At 39.6% G+C, this 23,641-nt stretch overlaps 1 long non-coding RNA gene and 1 pseudogene across 1 annotated transcript in view; both read right to left on the bottom strand.

The window, feature by feature from the left end:
• Positions 1-23,641, bottom strand: part of LOC138161186 (uncharacterized) — a 127,239-nt gene that overhangs the window by 20,381 nt on the left and 83,217 nt on the right. The gene's annotated exons all lie outside the window — the stretch shown is intronic.
• LOC138161170 (glutaredoxin-like protein C5orf63 homolog pseudogene) lies at positions 22,411-23,119 on the bottom strand (annotated as a pseudogene).

Genomic DNA, 23,641 nt, shown 5'->3' with positions numbered 1-23,641 from the left:
AAATTAAATAATTTTATTTTCTTAAAAGTATATAGGATGCTTGCAAAAGTGTTGTCAGCTTTACCTGGCTGAAATTCTTCTTTGCTCTTGTCTTCTTCTCTTATTTATCCCACTTATTTGAGTACAAATGTTTCTCTTCCCCTTTCCTCCCTAAGACCATTAGCTCCTTGAAAGTGCTATCTGTTGAAGTAATCAAAACCATTTATAGTCATATAAAAATATTTAAATCACTACTGATTAGAAAATACAAATTAAAAGTACTCTGAGGTACCACTCTATGCCTATCAGATTGGCTAATATGATAGAAAAGGAAAATGACAAATGTTTGAAGAGATGTAGGAAAAGTGAGACACTAATGCATTGTTGGTAGAGTTGTGAACTGTTCAACCATTTGTAATGGAAATGCAAATTTAAAGATCTTCCCTGCCCCTAGGCCCTTTGATAAGCTTAAGAGACTCTTAGAACCTTCCTAGATTTGAAAATATACTCTGCCTCCTAATAGGCTGAATGTGGTCACATGGAGCCTGTGGCAGGAGGCTTCGTTTTCAGGAATGCCCACACCTTGATGCTGCATGATTGGGCAGTGGGTCAAGAGGGTGGTTACATTCTCTGACCCAGGAGAAGGCTATATAATCCCTGATGTGAGGCTTTGCTTTGGGGCTCACTTTGAGAAGTATTCTGTGATTTGATCAGATGAGACTCTGGGAAGCCGTTGTTGAGAAGCCCCCGGCTTTGAAAAACCCAGATGTTGATTTGGTATGGATGTAATGGTTGGACAGTTTGGAAATCTGTCTGCTTGATCTGTTTCTCTGTCTTCATAATTCTGTCTGTATACTCTGAAGTTCGGGGTGCTGACCTTTTTCCCCTGAACTAGGTAAACAATACATATTTGACTGATTAAGCTTGTTAACCCACTTTGAGTTGCTTTCCTTAGACAAAGCAGAGCTAAGAACCTGTGTTGGCAGCCACCCTGGGGACACTGGGGTGTTTGCTGATACACCATTTCAGAAAGCAATTGAGAATTATGGCCAGAGGGTTATAAAATATCATATACCCTTTGACCTATAAGTACCATTACTAGGTCTATATCCCAAAGAAATAGGGGAAAAAAAGGAAAGACCTATGTGTACAAAAGTATTTATGGCAACTCTTTTTTTGTTATGGCAAAGAATTGGAAATTGAAGGAATGTCCATCAATTGGGGAATGACTAAACAAATGGTGGTATATTATTATGATGGAATACTTTTATGGTATAAGAAATAAAAAACAGGATGGTTTCAGAAAAATCTGTAAAGACAACTGAACTGATGCAAAGCGAAATGAACAGAACTAGGAGAACATTGTACATAAGAACAGCAATATTGTAAAACGATTGAGTGACTTAGCTATTCTCAGCAATACAAGGATACAAGATAATTGTATTTAGTATAGTGATGTTGTTTTGATCCTCTTTGAGAATAAAGAACAACAACCAATCAACCATATATGAGGCACTGTGTACAGTACTAGATAATTCCAAAGGACTCATGATGGAAAATGCTATCAACCTCCAGAGAGATTGATAAAAGAGATAAAAGAACTGATGGAGTCTAAATGCAGACCAAGATATATTTTTTAAGCTGCTGTATTTTTCTTGTTTGTTTGTTTGTTTGTTTGTTTTGGATCTGTGTTTTCTTTCACAAAATGAGTAATATGGAAATATGTTTTACATGATTGTACATGTATAACTTGTGTTAAATTGCTTGACTTCTTAATGCAGAGGATAGGGAGGGAGATAGGGGATGTGAAATTAAATTTTTTAAAACAAATGTTAAAAATTGTTTTCACATGTAATTGGTAAAAAATAAAAGAATAGCAAAAAGTGTTGTCTGTGTCTTATCTTTGTATTTTCAGCAGCTTACAACAGTACCTGGAATTCTACCATTAGATTCCCCATCTTATAACACAAAACTTAGTTTTGACAAACATCTTTTGTCAGTGTGTAAATGCTCCATGGAGAGGTAATAGATTAAGTTAATAGTCATTAGTACCTTGTCAGAGATTATGTTATTATCGGACTGCTTTCCAGTGTCACAACTACCTGCAAGGGAAAAGGAAACAGAATAGATGCATTCTGTTGAGTGAGAAGAGGTGAGAAGACCCAGGTTATGAAGTAATGCCAGGTGGCAGTGTTTAGTCTTTACAATATATAACAGTGTTTGGGGGCTGGAGGTATTTAACATAAGATGATAACTAGATAGATACATAGATAGACAGCATATAGATGATAAATAGACAAAAATAAGCTCCTTGAGGGCAGAGATTGCTTTTTGCCTCTTTTTTGTACACCCAGCACCTTAGCAGAATGCTTCATACATGGTTGGTTGTTGTTCTTCGTTCTCAAAGAGAACGACATCACACTAAAGTCAAGTTTCAATGTGCCCAAATGTGGCTAATCAGATCAATATGAGCTTGGAATGCTCTACCACAGGCCAGGCATGATTAGTCCATGTGAACATTTGGGGTGAAATCTCCAAATTTGTACATCCTGCGTTTCCTCTGAGCTGTCTCATTTCTGCTTTGCTCATAGAGCATAGTGCCTTCTCTGATGTGGGCACGCCATGCTGAGCAGTCCTGTGCCAGTGTCTCCCATGTTACACAATCAATTCCAAAGTTCTTGAGAGAGACCTTGAGAGTGTCCTTGTTTCACTTCCTCTGCCCACCATGTGAACATTTGCTCTGTGTGAGTTCTCTATAAAATAGTCTTTTTGGCAAGCATATGTTTTACATTTGAACATCATGATCAGCCCATGTAACTTGTGCTCTCAATGTGTGTGCATCAACGTCATTATCAATGTGAGCATCCCTGGATGTACACTACCAATGTAGGTGAACTTATCCCACAGCATTCAAAACTTCTGCATTTGCCATAGCCGATGGTTCCACATATGGATGATGTAGTGGTGGCTGATGGAGCTCCTGTGTTTTCTCGGTGTTAATTGTTAGGCCAAAATTAGCACGAGCAGCAGAGAATTGATCCATACTTTGTTGCATCTCAGCTTCAGAGGCTGCATTGCGTGCACCATCATATGCAAACAAAAAATCATGCACCAACACTCTCTCCACTTTGGTCTTGGCTTGTAGTCTTTTCAAATTGAAAATTTTACCATCAGTGTGGTAGCTGACCTTGATGCTGTGCTCATCCTCATTGAAAGTATTTGACAACGTGGCTGAAAACATGGTGCTAAAAAGCATGGGAGCAAGCATACAGTCTTGTTTCACTCCATTGGTGATTGTGAAGGCATGAGAGCATTATGTCCATTATCTAGAACCCAGGCAAGCATGCTGCCATGAAATTGATGTACAATGCTGATGAACTTCTCCAGCAAACAAATTTTGACATACTTTTCCATAAGCCATCACGACTTACTGTGTCAAAGACCTTGGTCTGATCTGTAGATTTGTAGATCTGACACATAGTAGGTAACTAATAAATGCTTAGTGATTGCTAGAGCATTTATTAAGCACTTACTATGTGTCAGGCATAGTGCTAAGCCCTAGGGATACAAATAGAATCAGGCTATTCACTGGAAGGACAAATACTAAATCTGAAACCTAAATATTTTGACTGCATATTGAGAAGACAGGAAACTTTGGAAAAGAACCTGCTGTTGTGGGAAAGATTGAAGGAAAATGGTAAAGGGGATATTAGAGGATAAGATGGATAGATAGTTATGGAAACAGTGAACATGAGCTTGAACAGATTTATGGAGATAAGAGAGAATATAAGGGGCTAGTGTGCTGTGGTCCAAGGGGTTACAAAGAATGTGACATGATTGAATGACTGAACAACAAACAACAATGGAGGGGCGGAGTCAAGATGGAGGAGTAGAAACAGGACTTCCTTGTGGCTCCTACTCCCACCTCCTCCAATTCATGTAAAAAATGGCTCTAAACAAACTTTGGAGCTACAGAATCCACAAAGTGAGAGAGAGAAGCTAACTTCCCACTGAAGACAGCCCAGAAGGCTGGCAGGAAGAGGCCAGGACAGTGCTCTGGGAGCCAAGCACAGCCCCACATGAGCCAGAGGTTTTAGCCTCATGACAGCCTGAGCAGCCATCGGCTGAAGGGACTTCAGATCACCAGTAATTGTAGTGGTTTCCAGAATTATCAACCCATAGATGCTAAGGACAAAGTGAAAGGTCAGTGCAGTGTGGACTTTGGGATCCGGGAGTTTGGGAGTGCAGTCCAACCTTTATCCCATGGAGGGAGAAGTGGCTGAGGTGTGGCAGCTGTGCAGCCACCTCCACATGGCTGCTTCAGTTCCTGGCCTGCAGATTGTAGGGGGACCAAGCCACCAGCCTGAAGGGTAGTCACTCTTGATTTAACCTTCTTGGATCTGGGTTTCTGTCTAGGGTGGAGGTCCTGGGGTGTGTGACCAGTTTGCCAGAGTGTGTGGAGGCTTCAGAGAGGGCACCCAACTAATAGCTCCAGCAGCTGAGAAAACCCCAGCATTTTGGGACAAAGCTCCCCTGTCTGGTAGCAGAGTTCTACTGTGGTGAAAGGCTCAAAAGTCAAATAATTGACTGGCAACATGAGCAAACAAAGGAAGCAAAACAAGCACAGAAATCCAACATTAGACTCCTATTTGGGGCACAAAAAGGATCAATGCATGTAATAGGAGGAAGACAGCAAAGTCAGAATTCCTACACCAATATGAAAAATGTGAGCTGTTACAGGCCATAGAGGAGCTTAAAAAGGATTTTGAAAACCAAATAAGAGAAGTGGAGGAGAAATTGGGGAGAGAAATGAGAACGATGCAAGAAAATTATGAAATGAGAGTCAACAATCTGAATGAAGAAAATAACACCTTAAAAATAGACTAACTAAAATGGCAAAAGAGGCTCAAAAAGACAATGAGGAGAACAATGCCTTAAAAAGCCAAATTTGCCAGATGGAAAAAGAATCTCAAAAGCTCACTGAAGAGAATCATTCCTTCAGAATTAGATTGGAGCAAATGGAAGCTAGTGACTTTATGAGAAATCAAGATACTATAAAACAGATTAAAACAAATGAAAAAATAGAAGGCAATGTGAAATAGCTCACTGAAAAAAAAAACACTGACCTGGAAAATAGATCCAGCAGAGATCATTTAAAAATTATTGGACTACCTGAAAGCCATAATCAAAAAAAGAACCTAGACATCATCCTTCAAGAAATTCTCAAGGAAAATTGCCCTGATGTTTTAGAACCAGAGGGCAAAATAGAGATTGAAAAAATCCACTGATCACCTCCTGAAAAAGATCCCAAAAAGAAAACTCCTAGGAATATTATAGCCAGGTTCCAGAGTTCCCAGATCAAGTAGAAAATATTACAAGTAGCCAAGAAGAAAAAATTTGAAAATTGTGGAAACACAATCAGGATAACACAGGATCTGACAGCTTCTATACTGAGGGATCAAAGGGCTTGGAATATGATATTCCGGAGGGCAAAGGAGCTGGGATTAAAACCAAGGATCACCTACCCAGCAAAACTGAGTATCATGTTTCAGGGGAAAATATGGTCATTCAAGGGAATAGAGGACTTTCAAGCATTCATGATGAAAAAAACAGAGTTGAATAGAAAATATAACACTCAGATACAAGAAGCAAGAGAAGCATGAGAAGGTAAACAAGGAAAAGAAATCATAAGGAACTTATCAAAGTTGAACTATTTACAAATACATATATATGTCTATATAGGAGTTATATGGGTGAATGAATGCATATGGAGTGTGTATACATATGTGTACAGGTATACATAGACAGAAGGCATAGGACCAATTTAATAGGAAGGGATGATACTTAAAAGGTGAAATCAAGAGGTGAGAGAGGAATATAATGAGAGGAGATGGGGAGAGACAAAATGGGGTAAATATCTCACATAGAAGAGATAAGGGAAAACTGTTACAATGCAGGGGAAGAACAGGAAGGCAAAAGGGAATGAGTCAACCTTATTCTCATTGAATTTGGCTTATGGAGTTAATGACATACACACTATATAGGGTATCTCACCCTACAGGAGAGTAGGGAGGAAGGGAATCAGAGGGGGGATGATGGAAGAGAGGGCAGCATGGGGAAGGGGGGAGAAGTTGGAAGCACCCACTTTTGAAAAAGGACAGGATCAAAGTAGAGAATAGACCAAGTAGGATAGGATGGAGGGAAACATGGTCAGTCTTTCACAACATATCCATTATGGAAATATTTTGCATAGCTACGCATGTACAACCTATATTGAATTGCTTGTCTTCCCAGTAAGGGTAGGTGACAAGGGAGAAAGGGAAAAAATCTGGAATTCAAAGTTTTAAAATCAAATGTTTAAAAATATATATTATTATTATTATTCTTTTACATGTAACTGGGAAATAAGATATGCAGTCACTGGGGCATAGAGATCCACCATGTCCTACTGGAAAGTTGGAGGGGGGATGGGGGAAAGATATGGGAAAGAGCAGATTGGAGGAGGGGATAGTCAGTGGGATCGCTGTTTTGGGGTGGTGGGTAGGAGAAAAATGGGGAGAAAATTTGTAACTCAAAATCTTGTGGAAATGAATGATGTAAACTAAAAAAAAATTAAAAAGAGAGAAAAACAACCAAACAATGACAGTGTTTCCAGGGACATTGTTCTCTAACTCTCCTCTGTTTTATAAAAGGAAGAAATTGCTAAAGATCATACAAGGAGTAATTTGAAGAGTCAAGACTCAAATCCAGTTCTCCCAGATAACCAATTTAGTGCTCTTTTCACCACATCCTACTCAAAATAGGGACTTGGGTTCACCTTGTCATCTCTGAAAATACCTGTGGGAATAGGCTTGAAAATGTTAGAGGAAGAGAGAATCTACCACCAACTTAAGCTAAGATCACTGAATAGAGAAGAAGATGTCTTGCTCAAGAACTGTCTATAGATTTTAAATAAAGGAAAATGTAGCTTGTTAGAACAAACCACTAAGCTCACAATTCCTATGTTTCCTAAATTTGGTATGATTAAATCAATTTTGTATTTAATTTCTGATACTTCCTCTTTCAGTTCCCTTTTCCCCTTCCAAGTTTCCAATCTCCCAAATTTTTTTGTGTATTCTCTAAAGCTTCATAACATGCCCAGGACCTGGGTGGCATAATGGATAGAGTTTTGACTTGGAGTTGAGTTAAATTCAAATCTAGCCTCAAACATTTATAAGCTGCTTAACCCTGAGCAAATCAACCTCTCTCAAATTCAGTTTTTTTAAATCTATAGAATGGGTATTAACAATAGTACCTGCCTCATTCAAAATATGACAATATAAGTAAAACACTTTGTGCACCTTAAAGTGCCATATAGATGCTAGCTGTTAGTATTTAAAATTAAAGGGAAAATACATATTTGTATGTTAAAAAAAAGAGCAAACTATGATTGACAGATCAAACTTCCTTTTTTTGAGGGAAAGGGAAGGGAAAATAGCCACAGAGGAATGACTGTGATATAGTCATCAGATGTCTCAGAGAAAGAGAGATATCCAATATGGTGTGTAGAGGCAAGGGGGCTGGGAATGACAATCCTTCCCTCCTTATCACAATCCTCCAAACCAGTGGAAGTTGAGTGGTCATCAACAGCTTCTCAGTGGTGAGTCCAAGAGAGACAAAAGGAGCTTCCAGGTCTGAGGGCTAATGCTGCTGTTGGCATACTGCTGAGGCAACAATTGGCAGTGAGAGGCAGGACCTGTACAACAGACTGTAACCATCCTCATTTGTCTGTTTAGAACTCTGGAACTACTGACTTTCCCCTCCCTTTATTGCCTTTTTTACTTTCCCCTCTCTTTACTGTGTTCTGTCTCTCTCCCTCTCTCTTTCTGAAAGCCACTTGAAGCCCAAATGGAATCAGTCATCAAAGTAACAGTTCACTTTGATGTACTATATATGTGTGTGTATGCATGCATGTATTTTATATATACCTATAAAGAGTTTCCCTCAGAACCAGAAAGATCTGAGTTCAATCCCACCTCTGACATATACTGGATGTGTGACCCTGGGCAAGTCACAAACTTTCAGTACCCTAGGGAGTTCTCATCTTCATTTGTAGGGAAACTTTCTTTTTCTGGGAGTTCCCATATTTGGTGAGCCTTTGCCTTAATAAAGCCTTAACTGAAAAAGCAATGCAGTTATAGTAGAAGAAAACCCTGAAATCAGCATCAGAAGACTTAGGCTGGAATCTTGTCTCTGACACTTACTTTTTCAGGATTTCAGTTTCCTTAACTGAAAATGAGGAGAGTGAAACTGAGTGATCCTTAAAGTCCTTTCCAGATTTAGCATTTTATGATCCTGTAATAATTATAGGATTCACTAATAATTAACCATGCCAGATACTGGGTAGATTTGGTAGTGTAAATCCCAGTCTAAGAACTCAAAAGCATCTTGATAGAGAGATGTGACTAATATGTATGAAGTAATCAAAGTACAAGACAGTGTTATATGTAGCAGCATTCATTATATGCCAATCTAATTGTTTCACAGATAATCAGATAGCATGATAGAATATAATAAGAGGATCCAAAGCTGTTCTTAATGTCTAAAGGTATCGTATCAACTAAAGTGATCCTCACAGGTCACACTTTCCCTTGGCCAATTGCCATACCTACTTCTAGATAGACTCTCCTGGCTGGGTTCCAGCCTGACTATGATATTCTATGCACAGAGACCAGGTGGAAAATCAATTTATATATTAGTGCCTAAGTCATCACCATAGAAAGAAGGATGTGCTGGCATGTGGGGCCAGCTCCCATGTGTCAGCAAGGTGAGGAAACATGCTGAAAAGGAGACAAATGGGGCACAGAAAGCACAATCCTAATACTGCTGTCTTGCCTGTTAATGGGACAATTTATAGTTACTATCAGATCCCATCATGTGCTCCCTACCAAAGCATCTAGTGACCAGGAGATTGCTTCTTTGCTTCGATCCTTCCTAGCAGGATAACTACAGGTCCAATAATGTTTTAAGTCTCCTATATGAAGCGAGATGGCATTAAAAGTTGAAGACAGAGGCTGCTGAAGCTCATTCATTCATTCAAGTATTGACTTGAATTATTGAGTAATTGACTCAAGTATTGAGTAATTACTAAGTGCCCAGTCCTATGCTAGGGTACAAAGATGACAAACAAATATAATACACAGGATGCCTTCATAGAGCTTAAACTCTAATAGTGAAGACAAGTCCGACACATAAAAGGCTAAATAATGGCTCAAGAACTAGAACATTCAAGCAGCAAAAATAGAAATTTTATGAGAGTATATAATATAAACAGTAAGACCATAGAAGTCCAGGAAAGAAAGAAATCAATATAGACTAAGGTAGTAAGGAAAGGTTTTTTATGAAGAAGATGGAAATTGAGCTGGGTTTTAGATAGAGAGTTGAAAACTCATTACTTTTTTTTTTAATTGTCACATTAGTCATGTACATAGAAGAATTAAAACAAATGGGAGAAACCATGACAAAGAAAAAAAAAAAGAAAATAGTCTTCATTCTGTATTCAGACTCCATAGTTCTTTCTCTGGATGTGGATGGCATTTTCCATCATGAGTCCTTTGGAATTATTTTAGGTCCTTGAATTGCTGAGAAGAGCTAAGTCTATCAAAATCCGTCATCACACACTGTGGTTGTTACTGTGTACAATGTTCTCTTGGTTCTGCTCACTTCACTCAACATCAGTTCATATAAGTCTTTCCAGAGAAAATCCATTCCTAGAGTAGATCAACTCCTTTGGTTCAATGAAATAACAAATTAGGCTCTTCTCATGTAGACTTCATTCTCAGGGGAATCAGAAAACCTCAGCAAGAAATACAAAAGAACTTCTTTCCTGAAGTCACAAATCAAATAGTACTCACCACTAGGGACCTGCCAATACAAAAGACAGCATTGTGATATTGATAGAGCAGTGATCTTGAAATTAGGAAGGCTTGGGTCCAAATTTCATCTCACCTCTGATACTCACTAGCCATGTGACTCTGAGCAAGTCCCTTGACCTCTTAACCTCTCCATAATGAAATTTCCTAATCGGTAAAATGGGGGGAGGGGAGGTTGAGGGGAAAGGAGTAGATTCAATGATCTCTAAGGTTTCTTCCAACCTTAAATCTATGATCCTATGACCATTTCTAATATATGATAAATTCTCCACTGTACCCTGACAAAAAGCCTGTTTATTCCATAAATTAAAAATAAAATAATTTTTTTTAAAAAGATAACTTTGAAAGTGAAAGGAAGAAAAAACTATGCATCACTCCCTCTACTAACCAACTAACCCAGGAGTATTGAACCATTTTGTGTGTTCTGGACACCTTTGGAGGTCCAATGAAACCTATAGATCTTTCTCAGTACAATGTTTATAAATACATAAAATAAAGGACATGAGATTACAAAGGAAACCAGTTGTTTTGAAATAATTATCAAAATATTTAAAAAGAGAAACAGGTTCATAAAGCTGAGGGAAAGGAGTTCTGGAGGAAAAAAAAAACGATGTCTGAACACAGTTCCAATGAGTCACCTTTTCTTCCTCTACTACTATTCATTCTCTGAGCCCAACAGCATGCTAATGAGGTAATGTGGCATTGCATATATTTTCAACTATTTATTCCACATATTTTGTGCTGAGTTGATTCTCCCAGCTACCTTGAAGTATACAAGACATAGTTGCCATAGGATCGACATCTTAGACATAAGGACAAGGTTTGAAGAGAACCAAGTATTGTACTACTCCCTGCCTATTTTACTAATCTATTCCAGTTCCCAAATCCTCTCAAGTCTCCAGTATATGAGTCACCGCATCTAAGGAGCCCAGTGAAAGCTGTTGGATCAGGAATGGGAATGATACAACAGTAATAATCACGGACTCTTGATTAGTGTAATTCTCTGCATGTATGGAGGAAGCCACGAGGATGTTATCAGTCACCTTTCTCTGCTTCTCTAGTTCTTCTCCTCCCCCCACCCACCTCCCACTTCAGGGTTAGATCCCAACATTTCAGTGACCCCTGCAGGTGAAATTTAAAGAAGGCAGGTCAATCTGTGCGAGGAACCAAGGAATATTCATAAAGGAGAGCTTGATTCTTAATTATTTTCCATGGCTTACTGTGACTGGATGAACAGATGATTAATTCCTTTGATAATAGTTGTAATCATGACTTTAAACTTGATTAGCTCATTAGGCATGAGCAGATAGGTGAGCCCCATAGCTTCTATGAAACTCAGCCTACACAGCTGAGCAAGGTTTGCTGGCCAATTACAGAACAATTTGAGGGAGACTGGGAAATGGAGCTGATTTAGCTCAGTAGGCGGGAGATTCCATAGGAGAGCAATTCCTAGCATTCCCCCTTTGCCACCCACCTCCAGGAGTGTTTAGATTGAACAGTTTATGGTTTATGAGAGCATCTCACTTTATGCAACCTAGTCATTTGGAAGAGTTATAAGTAGATCACTTTAATCAATGAGGCACAAAAATTCCAACCCACCAAAGGGAAGACAGGTGATATATTGAGTGCCAGAACCCTAATAATCACAGGACAAAACGGGCTTTTTCTCAGGCATTTGAGACAAAGAGACAAAGATATCCTTCCTCCTTTTAATGACTGCCATTCCAGTACCATGCTTTGCTGTCCTTAACTGAGCTATGCTGCTATGTGGCACAATTATCCTGGACTGACCCTTCTGGTTCCAGTTACTCATGCTCCTCCCCTAGGGCCTGCCTTTCTCCCACAAGTCTTCATGGAGGTCCAGCATGGACTTACTTGGAAAAGAGTCACCACCTTTCCTGTTGTGACTATACCCACCATCAAATTGGTCTTTGTGCCATCATCCCCATTCACTCACTCTCACAAATATCCCCTCATAAAAGAATTCCCAGTTGCCATTCTGTTGACCCTTAGCCACATTGCCACCAAAAAAAAGGCAAGAAAAATAAGGAAAGTGAAAAAAATATACTTCACACATCAGTTCTCTCTCTCTCTGGAGGTGGATAGTATTTTTCATCAAGAGTCCTTTGGAACTGTCTTGGATCATTGTATTGATCAGAGTACCTAAGTCTTTCACAGTTGATCGTTATTATAATATTGCTATATCACTGTGTACAAGGATTTTCTGGTTCACTTACTTTATTCTGCATCAGTTCATATATGCCTTTTCAAAAAATAAATTAATTTTTAAAAACATATATGCCTTTCCAGGTTTTCTGAAACCATTCTGCTTATCAATTCTTAAATCACCATAGTATTCCATCACAATCATATACCACAACTTGTTCAGCCATTCCACAATATATTTATCAATTTCTAATTGTTTGCCACTACAAAAAGAGCTGCTATAAATATTTTTGTACATATAAGTCATTTTCCTTTTTCTTTGATCTCTTTGTCATATAGACCTAGTAGGGGCATTGTTGGGTCAAAGGGCATGTGCAATTCCACCAACAGTTCATTAGTGTTCCTACTTTTCCATATCCTCTCCAGCATGTGCCATTTCCCTTTTCTGTCATGTTAAATAATCTGAAAGCTGTGAGGTAGTACTTCAGAATTATATTAATTTGCATTTCTCCAATCAATAGTGATTTAGGGCATTTTTTTCATATGACTATAGGATATAGCTTTGATTTCTTTGAAAACTGTCTATTCATATCCTTTGACAATTTATCATTTGGAGAATGGCTCTTATTTTTACAAATTTGAAACAGTTTCCTATGTATTTGAAAAATGAAACCATTAGAGAAATTTGCTGTAAAAATTTTCCCCAGATTTTCTTCTTTCCTTTTAATTTTAGCTGCATTGGTTTTGTTTGTGCCTCTTTACTACCCCTACAATTTGCAGCTCACTTTAAAATCCTCTAGAGAAAAGAGGTCGAGATGTGGGGATTAGCCCTATAGTATACACATAGAATTCAAGTTCAGCATCCAATTAAAGAACTTTTTATTACCACAGAGTAGGAATCCCTAATTCATTGTGATCAATAGGAGTTAGATGACAGTGATGAATTCTATGAAGTAGAGGGAAGGTTCTCTATATCATGCAAGCCCACCACAAACTCTCATTAACTCACCTGGAATACTACCTGAACATGTCTTAAGGGAATGCTACATAAGGAAACTGCTTTGATGATAGGACTTTCAAAGAAAGGGAAGCAGTTAGGAGTTCCATGGGAAAAGAAGAGAAAGTAGGAGATTCTGCATCTCAGGGTGTGGCACATGAGGAGAAAAATCTCCTCTATCCCAATCCATGGGTAGTGATAGCATTACATAAGGAAACAAGATTTCTGAAGGACAAAATAGGACCATTAAAGAGAGCAGTTTCACTACAGGAATATTTATATCATCTACATTAATCACACAGACCTCAGTTCTTAGGGCAAGGTGATAGGTGGTTCCTAATGTTTTGTCTCCAAAATTATCACCTCATTTCAGATAATTCTGAGATATCAGGCTATTGATCAATTAATCAATAACCATGTATTAGGCGCCTACTATGTGTCAGGAACTGCTTTAGGGATATGATACAATGAATGAAACAATCTCTATTCTCAAGTACCTTATATTGCATTAGAAGGAATGATGAATACATATATAAGTATATTAAGAATAAATATAAAGGAAATACAAACTATGTGGTTAAATTCAAGGCAGTTAGGAAGGGACAGCACTAGCAGTTGGAACTCATTTTTTTAAATGAATGTTAAACATAAATAATACTGGTTTTTTTGTAAATACATCACTCACTTCAAGGTACCTCAAATGCCATGTCTTTCAGGAATCCGTTCCCAGTCTCCCCAGTTGCTAAAGCCTCTAAGGTTATTGCCCAGCTACTTACTCTCCATCTATTTTGTTTGCTCTCCATCTAGATTGTAACCTCCTTGAGAGCAGGGACAGTTTTTGCTTTTATTTCTCTTCTCACATCTTAGGATAGTACATAGTAAGCACTTAAATTCTTCTTGACTACTTGCCTGACTGAAGCAGAAATACTAAGCCAAAAGCAATCTGCTTTTATATCTTGGGTATCTTTGCTCTTATATATAGGTATAGGCAATACAGGGTCAAGTGGCCTATCAGAAACTCCCTTAAAAGGATTTATGCAAGGGACAAAAAAATTAGACCTATAAAGTCCCTTCCAATTCTAGAGCAAAACCCAGCACCATAGAATGCCACTTATAGGACCATGAGTAAGTGATTTAGCTTCTCTGTGCCTCAGTTTCCTCACTTGTCAAATAAGGTATTTGAAACAGATGAATTCTGTGGCCCTTCCCAATCTAAATTTATGGATCTATTGTGCTAATCTCTCATAGTAAGATTTCACCAATCATACCAGGTCAATGGGGAAAATATTTGGGGAAAGGGTATGACGTCTCCCCACCTAGTAGCCCTTCAGGTGACAGAAAAATATGTGGTCTACTCTTCTTCACACATAGGCGACAATTCAAGGAGCTAGACTGGCCATGGGATTAGAGTCAGAGGAACTGAGTCGAAATCCCAGATCTGCCATTAGCAACCTGTATAACTTTGAGAAAGTTTCTTAGCTTCTCCAGGCCTTGATTTCCTTGTCTATAAAATGGGTTAGGTCAGACAAAATGGCTCCCCTGGGCTTCCTCCAGAACTAAATGTATGATCCTTTGACCATTTCCAACTCTAAATTTATGATACTTTGATAATACTTTGATACATAGAACCATTTACAAATTCCCATGACAGTGCTTAAGATTTACCTCCAAGAATTCCCCTCCAGGACATGAATATAAATCCAAAAGATTCCATTAAACTGTCTTCAACAAATGAAATAGCTATACAAAAATGAAAAGAATTGAGGGCAGCTAGATGATGGCTCAGTGGACAGAGGAGTGGGCCTAGACTCAGGAAGACGAGTTCAAATCCAACCTCAGACACTTCCTAGTGGTGTGATCCCAAGCAAGTGAATTAACCTCTGTTTGCCTAGGAGGCAGCTAGGTGGCTCAGTGGATAGAAGACTGAACCTAGAGTGAGGAAGACCTGAGTTCAAATCCAGCCTCAGACACTTCCTAGCTGTTCGATCCTTGGCAAGCCACTTAACCTCTGTTTGTCTCAATCCACTGGAGAAGGAAACAGCAAACCACCCCAGTATCTCTGCCAAGGAAAACCCCAGCAACAGTATGGCCCATGGGATCATAAAGAGTATGCCATAGATCCATAGGGTCACGAAGAGTCTGGCATGACTGAACAACAACAAAGTCTCCTTTCCAAAGATGTCTCTGGCACGTGCCTCCAGTACGCCCTTGCAAGTGACCTGGGAATATGACACACCAGAGTTAGAGTCACCCAGGTTCCCCTGAAGCACAGTGGAAATGAACTAATGACTCTGGCCTCAGACAGTGGGACAGCTCTGCACAGGCCCAGTTTTCTCCTTGAAAGTCTTCAGTCTACCCCATGAAAGGAAAAATCTCAAGGTATTTGGGAGGGAAAGATGAGAGAATGAGCTGAGAAGACAGCCAAGACTACCAAGACTATAATCAGAGAGAGAGAAAGAGAGGGAGGACCCAGTATAATTCCTCCTCAAAACTCTGGCTTCCCCACTTGATTTTTACAGGGCCTTTGTGATAAATCACCCACAGGAGCTGTCTCTGATTAGAGAAGACAGAATATTTATCACCGCAGAGAAGAGAGGAGACATTCTTCTATAACTTCTCTTTCTCCTTTTTCTCCCTGTTTTAAGTGTTTGCCCAGCCCACTCTGCCTTTGCCAATGCATCTCTGCTGCCAGATTCTTTTGTTATCTGTACTCTGGTCAATTTAATTTAGTGGGTCTTTTTTTTTTCTTTTTTCTCTTCCTCGTTCTCTCTGGAAAGGCTTAGAGAATAGTAAATCTGGTCTTTTTATAATCCTGCATGAATCTCTAAGATTCTGTTTTCCCTCTTTGGGATAATAAAATCTGAAATGGTGTATTAATGAGTCACTCCTGCCATCTAAGAGAGGCTGGTCTTACAGAAGAGATTGCCTCTATGATGCTGTCTGAGGGGGCACTAAGCAGAACACCCTTATGGTTCCCTGTCCAATCCCAAATGTATTTCCTGGTCCCAGTAGTCACAATTCCACCACTAAAGATGCATTTTTTTTTTGGTGTCGAACACTTTTCAGTCTTTAGAATTCTGTTAAAATACAAATACCCTGAGAGAAGCAGTAACTTAGACCAATTATTGTCTAACAACAAAGGGGACTGGTTGACCACCAATGAAAGCAAAGCTTTGTAGGATGGGATACAGGATAGAAATTTAGGAGGGTGATGCAGGAGATTATAGAAAGGACTTCAGAGATCACCAAATAACCCCTCAATTTACAGATGAGGGAACTGAGGCCCACAACAAACAGATTTGCCCTGGATCACATAGTCATAGTAAGCAGCAAAGCTGAGATTCAAACCCAGGGGCCTAGACTGCAGACCCTTATACTCTACTATTAGGACTGGGCAGAGAGAAAGAAAAGGTAGGAACTTGGGTTGTATCACAATCTTACTTGCCTGGCATATGCATTCTGGTCCCACATCTGACTTCATTGTCCCAGGTCCATCCCATCATCACCCAATAAAGAGGAAGTTTGTATCCAGATATGTGCCCTAGACAAGCACTATTTGATTCACTTCCATAGGTGCCATCAGGGCTCCCTAAAATCTACCCACAAACACCTCTGTGGACCACAAGTTAAGAATCCGTGATATAGAGCATGTGAAGGGGAATCATGTACCGTCAGTCTGAAAAGGCAAGTTGGAGGTGGATTATCAGATTATGAAGAACCTTAAATGCCAAACAGTGGAATTTGTATTCTGTCCTAAGATCAATACAAAGCTACCTAAGCTTCTTAAACATTTTAGGTCAGACCTGTGTTTTAGGGATATCCTTTTGGCTGCTGGGTGGGAGATGTATTGGGGGATGGAAAAGACAAAAAGCAGAAGGACCTAATGAGGAGGCGAAAACAATAGTTTGCGAGAAAGGTGAGGAGGGCCTGTTAGTTGTGTTATGAGTAGAGCAAAAGGGACACATGCAAGAAAAGTTGAAAAGGGGACTTGGTGTGTTAAAATCATCTTATTCTGCCACCCTCCCCCTCACCGACCACCTCCCCTTCTCTTGTCAGTTTTTGCAGGAAATAAGATTGCAAAAGGGAACCTGGAAGTCATGTACAAACTATCCCAAAGATCAAAGGAATATAATTTACAAATTGCAACACATATTAACTAAAATTCACATCCTGAATATGTGTCAAACCGGGGGAAACCATATATGTACTGTTTGGCAAGGTTTCTGGTACCATGATATATAAATTCCCGACAAAATCCAGATCTCCAGTTCCAGATCAAAAGGACATTTAAAATGCAAATAACTTTGAAATATAACTCTGAAGTTTAACCAAAAACTTTGAAATGATTTGGATGTGTTCATGAGTTCATCCCAAGTTGGCACAGATAGGAGTTGATTAGTTTCCCCAAAAACCCTGTAAAAATGAGACCTCAAATCCTTCTCCCCTCCACCTCCCCCCAGCACTTTTCCATCTCCTTCACATTACCTGGTGCTGACAACTGTAACACATAGCTACATGAGTGCTATCCTCTGCCTTTCCCCATCTTCTTCTCCATGTTGCCTTCCTTCACCATCCCATTACTCCATCCCCAAGTCCCACTGTTCCCTTCTGTATCCCTCCTTAATTTTCTTTGCTTTTCTTTGTACCTTATTAAATTGTGATTGCTGCCTGGTTTCCCACTGCCAATCTGGAAAGACCAAGCCGGGTATGTCTGCCGCCATTACATAATTTCATAATCTAATTATCAATTCACTTGGCAACTGATTACTTATGGGAAAGGGAGAGAACAAGTCTTTATTAAGCACCTACAATGGACCAAGAACTTGGCTAAGAACTTTCAAAGAAGTATCTTATTTGATATGGGGTTGGGAAAGGGGGAGAACAATACCTACTTTATGAAACTGTGTCAAGGACAACTCTTAGATTGTTAACTTGGACAACTGGAAGTATAGAGGTGACCTTGAAAGAAATAGATATGAATGTCGAATCTAAGGAAACTGTTAAGTTCACCAAGACATCAAGTGAAGAGAGAGAAAAGACCAGGAAGGATAGGGCCCTAAGGAACAAATACACAGGAAGCAGGTCATGGATAATAAACCTGCAAAGGATGGTAATAAAGAACTCTCCAGCAGGTAAAAAGAGAACCATAATAGGGAACTGTCAGGAAAACCCAATGAGTAGAGATTATCCCCAAAAAAGCATAACTACCAATAACAAACTCCTAGATTGCTGCCAGAACTTAGAATTTTAAAAATGGATTTAGCAAACAAAAATATTATTGGTGACCTTGGAGAGTATAGTTTCAAATGAGTGGTGGGGATGGAAACCCAAATGCAAGGGATTGAGATGTGTATGAGGGTGAGAGATTGGATGAAATGAGTCTAAACCAGGGGTAGGGAACCTGCAGCCTTGAGACCACATATGGCCCTCTAGGTCCTCAAGTGCAGCCCTCTGACTGAATCTAAATTTCATAGAACAAATCCCCTTAATAAGAGGATTTGTTCTATAAAACTTGGGCTCAGTCAAAAGGCTGTACCCAAGGACCTAGAAAGCCACATGTAGCCTCAAGGCCACAGGTTCCCCACCCCTGGTCTAAACAGTTCTCCCCACCTCCCCCCAGGAATTTGACTTTTTATAGTCAAGAAAAGAAATATAATATATCAACTTGAGGGCCTAGTAGGGTCAAAAGAAGGCTGTTTTGTGGTTGTTATTTTTAAAGATACATATCTGGGAATGTTTGTAGGAATCAGGGAAAGTATCAATGGATAAGGAGGGATTGAAAATTAGGAAAAAGATAGAATGATTGAAATGGCAAACTCCTGGAGGAAATGGTAGGAGGGATCTATAAATCAAAAAGAGAGGCTGGTGTTGGCAAGGAAAAGTATGAGCTCATCCCTTGCTTGTAGAGGACATGAGGTGATATTGAAGCATAGAACTGGGATGGAGAGAGAGATTATAACAGGCAGCATCAGGTTGCTTTGCTGGTGGGGTTTTCTTGTTATTGCTGTTTTTTTCAGTAAAGTGTGAAATGAGGTATTCTGTTAAGAGGAAAAAGGGAGGTGATGGTGGTATAGGTAATGAGAAGAGAAGAGAATGGGAGGAGAGGGAAAAGGAAAAGGAGGGGGGAGAGGGAAGGAGAGGGAGAGGGGAGGGAAAAGAGGAGGAAGAAGAGGAGGGACAGGGGAGAGGGAAGGGTGTATGGGGAGGGGGAGGAGAGGTGAGAGATTGGAAAAATTTAACCAAATAAATAAAAACAAAATATCACAATGTTAATATATGGTCTTCTTAGTTAATACTCACTGCAGGATCCTTGTGTAAGGTTTGCTGCCCCCCACCCCATTTCTCTTTGGCTAATATCACTAGTCTAGTCCAAGCCCACATTTTACAAATGAAGAAACTCAGGCTCAGGCCTAAAGGAGTAGATTGGCTGGCCTACTAGGCTAGTTCGTGGGCCAAGAATAGTAGAAGGCAAAGTTGAGGAGACTAAACTATGGATGCGGACACCTGGCCCTCCAGCCCCCTTCACTCACTACTTCTTCCCTTGTCCCAAATTCACTACATCAGGACTACTAAGTCCCCTTCTGAGGGGGGTCTTTTTTCCCTACCTGCAAATCCCTTTACCTGCAAAGACTTTCAAGGTCCCCAGTTGGGACATACTCTCAATCAATGATCCCCTGTCCCTGAAATCTACTGTAAGTGAAAAATCAGGCTAATGAGGAGATGGGAGTGGGTTGCAAGCCTTCCCCAAGTTCCCTCTAGATTCATGGAATGTTAAGGCTCAGGACAGGTAGGAGATCTTGGCAAAGCTTCATCACAGTGGGGCTATGCTGGAGGTGGGCCACTGAAGGGATTGTGGAAGGAATAGGTTTACAAATGAAATTTTCCATCAGGGTAATAGTCATTTTGTTCCAAATGGAATAATTATCATCAATCAATAAGCCCAGGGCTGTGCAATCCTCTCTTTGGCAGATCTCTCTCAGGAGCATCACAGAATTTACTGAACCATGACAGATTACCCAGAGATCTCAGTATCTTGATGATCCATTCCCATAGGAGTCTGGGACTGGTTAAAATCTGCTCCCCATGTATATTGGCGAGGGTGGGGAGGGGGTGGAAAATGATGTTGGGGGGTAGAAAAGAAGCATTTTCTTTATTATTTTCCAGTGCTGTATTCACACAATTGCAAAGCCACTTTCCTCTACTCCCATTCCCTCCCCAGTTCAACCCCCACTACCACCCCCACCTTTCCGAATGGGTCCAGGGATATGCCAACCAACAGTGGAGGGCGAGACTATGACTAATTCTGGTCCCTCTATTTCTAGCAGCAATCCATTTCTCAAACTTGGATGCATTGTGGGTAAAGCCACCTGGAGGAATAAGACAAAAATCTGATTGCAATTTAGATTATAGCCAACAAATCATTTCTTTTGATGCTTCCTCATCCTCCTCTTGACTCCCTTTAAAAAATAGTTATTTCCCCATAATTCTGTTCTGGGCCTTCACCCTGGTTTCTTCCCATGGCTTCCATTATCACCTCTATACAGATGACTTATGTTTATCCATCCATCCATCTATCTATCTCTATTGATCAATTGATATATGTGTACTTATGCACATATATACACAAATGTATATGTATGTGTATTCTTATTTTTAACAGTATGTATCTTGACTCTTCAGTCTCTTCCAGAATTCCTTTTTTTTTCCTTTTTGGAGGGTAATTGGGGTTAAGTAACTTGCCCAAGGTTACAGGGCTACTTTTTGTGTGTGTGTGTCAAGTGTCTGAGGTCGGATCTGAACTCAGTTCCTCCTGATTCCAGGGATGGGGCTTTACTCACTGCGCCACCTAGCCACCCCCCCTCCCAGAAGTCTAGTACTTTACAAATATAACCACATGCCTTTTGGATATCTCCACATCGATTTCTGCCAAGACCTCAAAATAGGTATATACTATAAGTGTCTGCAAGTTCATTTAATCTCTCTAGGCCTCAGTTTCCTAACATGTAAATCAAGAGGGTTAGATTATATGAGTTTTTGGGTCCCTTCCAGCTCCAAGTCTATGATCCTATGATCTCTTCTAATAAATCTATTCCCCACCAAGTCTCTGTTTCTGTTAATGGCACTTCCATCCTGCTAGTTTCCCAGGATAATAACCTTGGAATCATCCTCTACTCTTCCCTCTTCTGAATGAATGATTAAGCATTTATTAGGCATATCCTAAGTAGTCAAGGCCTAGGGATACAAATTCAAAAATGGGATTGTCTCTGACTTCAAAGATATATTGGGAGAGAGAATACACAGAAAGGAGTACTAACCAGGGAAGGGTGCTTTGGTTGCAGTTTCCCAAAGTGGGTGATACTACCCCCTGGGGGCAGAACGATGCAGGAAGGGGGTGGTAGCCTCAGGCACAATCAGGGGGGCAGCAAATAAAAATAAGGGGGTGGTAAAAGTATAAGGAAAGAAGAAAAGAAAATTTTGAAAAACCATTCGTACATGTTTTATATGTTGCGCAACAGAGTTAAAGTCATAGTAATTACATTATTATAATAAACACAGAAATTACAAGTTATAAACCAATCAGTGGTCGAGTTCGCTGACAGGTCTTAACAAGCAAGTGTTGGAAAGCAAGTATGTCATTGCAAATTTTTGGGAAGTACAGCATGCATCTGCAGGAATATGTGCCTGTAATGACTTGTTTACGATACAATACTGCATAGCTATATCACAAAATATTGCATCATCAATTTCAATTACAATAAATTGTTAAATTTAAAGTGCATAATTTAAAAATGTTTTCTATATTTTTGAAATGATGCAAATTTCCAAAAAATGTTAATAGGGTTAAATAAAGTAGATTTCCAGAGTGGTGATGAGTAATTTTCTTTCTTTCTTTAGAGGGCAGTAGGCCAAATAAGTTTGGAAAACTCTAGTCTAGGGAGTCCCTCAACTAGGGATGGTTAGTTGAGTCTATTAACACTCTTTTCCAGAGACTATGATAGTATTGGTTTGATTATAGTTCTTGAACAAGGGGTACAAAGGGTAAAAAGCAGAACAAAAATGGCCAAGGTTATGAAGTGTGGTCCCAGGATTGAGTGACATAGCTTTTCATCCCATATATCATACTTGTTAACCAGTCCCACCATCTCTCTGTGATATCATTTAGAACTAGCCCTTCTTGTCCATCCCTACTATAACCTCTCTTCTTCCAGTCTTTCATTTCCTCCCAACTAGGTTATTGCAATAATTTCTTTTTTGTTTGTTTTTTTTTGTTTTATCAAAAAGTCTGTAATTATATACAGTTTTACATATCCATGATTCTCCATTTCTACAAAGCCGTGGGAGGAGTTGTCCTATCTCTTATTTGGGATCAAGCTTGATCATTTTACTCCTAGAAGGCAGTCCTGATCACATTCTTAAGGTATTTTACATTTACATTATATGGGAAAACCACCTTGATATGACTCAACTTCAGTTATTTTGCTGTTCAAGTTTCTTGAGTTGTTTTTCAAGCTTTGAGAAATTTACTCTATGCATCATCAGGAACTGACCATTCAAATGAAAGACAGGTATGTCAAACTTGTACCTATCATACCAAGCTGAATTCTCTGGAAGAGTGATGTCCAACTCTTGCAAAACAAACCTGCTTTTTAATGGCTTGAGGATTTCTTTTGCTTCATCACAAAGAGGACACGGATCCTTTGTAAACAGGGTCAGCACTGGAAGTGTTTTCTTGGAGGCACAACTTTTTTGAACAATAATCCAAAGGTCTGTTGAACTCCCTGTGCTCTGCTACACCATAACCAAATCATCTTGATTTTGTCTGCTCCTACATCTCCTACATCTCCAAAACAGACTGTTGCACTTGCCAAACCACTCATTTGAGCTGTATTGTACCATGTTCTTATTCATTACAACTCATAACACAGGAAGCTGTGCAAGGAAGCCGAGGCCGGGCAGTGCTGAAGTCGCCTTTGCACCCACGGCCTCCCCCAGGCCTGCAATAATTTCTTAACCTTCTGCCTCCCAGCTCTTTCTCAAACTCATGCTCCATACTGCTGCTTCATACCTTCTTAATGTATCAGTATGCTTTTTCTCTAGTCAAAATCTTTCAGTTACTCCCTATTGTCTACTGAATAATGTACAATGAGCTTCTAACCTTGTCATTCAAGCCCCTTTATAATTTGACTCCAGTCTACATATTATATGTTCCAACCAAACTGGATTATCCCATATCTTCTGTTCTTGTCCTATACTCACCCATGTTCATGCATTTGCGTGACATTGCCATCTGTTATTACTAGAATGTACCCTCCCCAGACCCATCCTCAGGCTGAAGTCCCTCCTTTCCTTCTAGGCTCAACTCAGATAGCACCTCAAGCATAAAACAAGCTGAAACCTTTCAGGTTTCCACATTGTGACCCACAGTCACATGTAAGTGAAAGTGTATTCTCCTTTCTCAGACTTCTTATATAGTACATTGTCTGGGACTCCCATTTCTATTTATCTATGTATTTGTGTCCTTGATGTCCTTGATGTTCCATGAATGTTTTAGGAGGGAAGGAAGGAAGCAAGGAAGGAAGGAAAGAAG

The sequence above is a fragment of the Petaurus breviceps genome, unplaced genomic scaffold (assembly GCF_028583685.1).
Source record: "Petaurus breviceps papuanus isolate PSGF00001 unplaced genomic scaffold, PetGlider_PUasm1.0 118, whole genome shotgun sequence".
Taxonomy (NCBI): Eukaryota; Metazoa; Chordata; class Mammalia; order Diprotodontia; family Petauridae; genus Petaurus; species Petaurus breviceps.
The sequence above is the reverse complement of the archived record's forward strand: the minus strand, read 5'-3'. Positions and strand labels throughout refer to the sequence as shown.